Source organism: Octopus bimaculoides, chromosome 5 (genome assembly GCF_001194135.2).
Source record: "Octopus bimaculoides isolate UCB-OBI-ISO-001 chromosome 5, ASM119413v2, whole genome shotgun sequence".
NCBI classification, from domain to species: domain Eukaryota; kingdom Metazoa; phylum Mollusca; class Cephalopoda; order Octopoda; family Octopodidae; genus Octopus; species Octopus bimaculoides.
This window is the reverse complement of record NC_068985.1, coordinates 42,000,928-42,001,804: the sequence shown is the minus strand read 5'-3', so window position 1 is coordinate 42,001,804 and position 877 is coordinate 42,000,928.

Here is an 877-nt window from a genome sequence, read left to right as displayed (position 1 = left end):
CATCAAAAGTATCTACTTTTCCTTGCTATTCTTTTCACTATGCATAAATGTAGAGTATGTTAGCTGTTCCTCAATGATATTTCAATATATATTTTTTTATGTTGTTTAAATTTATCAACTATTATGTAAATTTTTATCTGAGGTTAATTGAATTGAATCATTTTCTTTCACTGTTGCGTTGATGGATCTTTCTGAAGTTGATTGTGGAGTTCTTTTGTCATTGTCTTATTGAGCTGCTTTTTTTCCTGTTTCAAGTAATTTTGATTATTATGATTTTCTTATTCTTAACTCAGATACCAAAACCAAAAGTCATTGAATTTACAAAACAATTCTCAAAGGAATTTGTATTGACTCACAATAACCAGTTATATTGCAGACTGTGTCATTGATGTCAAATGTGATAAAAGTCATTTCGTTGAGTCACACAGAATAAACAAAAAACATCAAAACTATCTTTAAAAAACTTAAAATCGAATATCAAATTGTTTGAATCTACTGAAAATGATAAATCTTGGGGTGCAATGGTGACCAAAGCGTTTCTTGAGGCCAACATTCCTTTGCTCACTAATCCAAGTTTGAGAAGTCTCTTTGATTCTATCAATAAGTCACTGCCATCTCAATCTACATGTGAAAATATGTTGATATGGTTAGTGCAAACACGGTTGAAAATTCCAAGAGCTATCTGGCTGATCAAAATGTATTTTCAATTGTTGATGAAAGTGAGATCGATGACAAACAAATAGTTAATGTACTTAATGGTTCAGTTAAAAATCCTCAAAAATACATTCTTAATAGAAAACGACTTTCAAGCCAGATTCCAAAAATGGCAGGAATACTGGGATCAGTTTCTTGCTGTGCAAGGTGATTATTTCAAAGG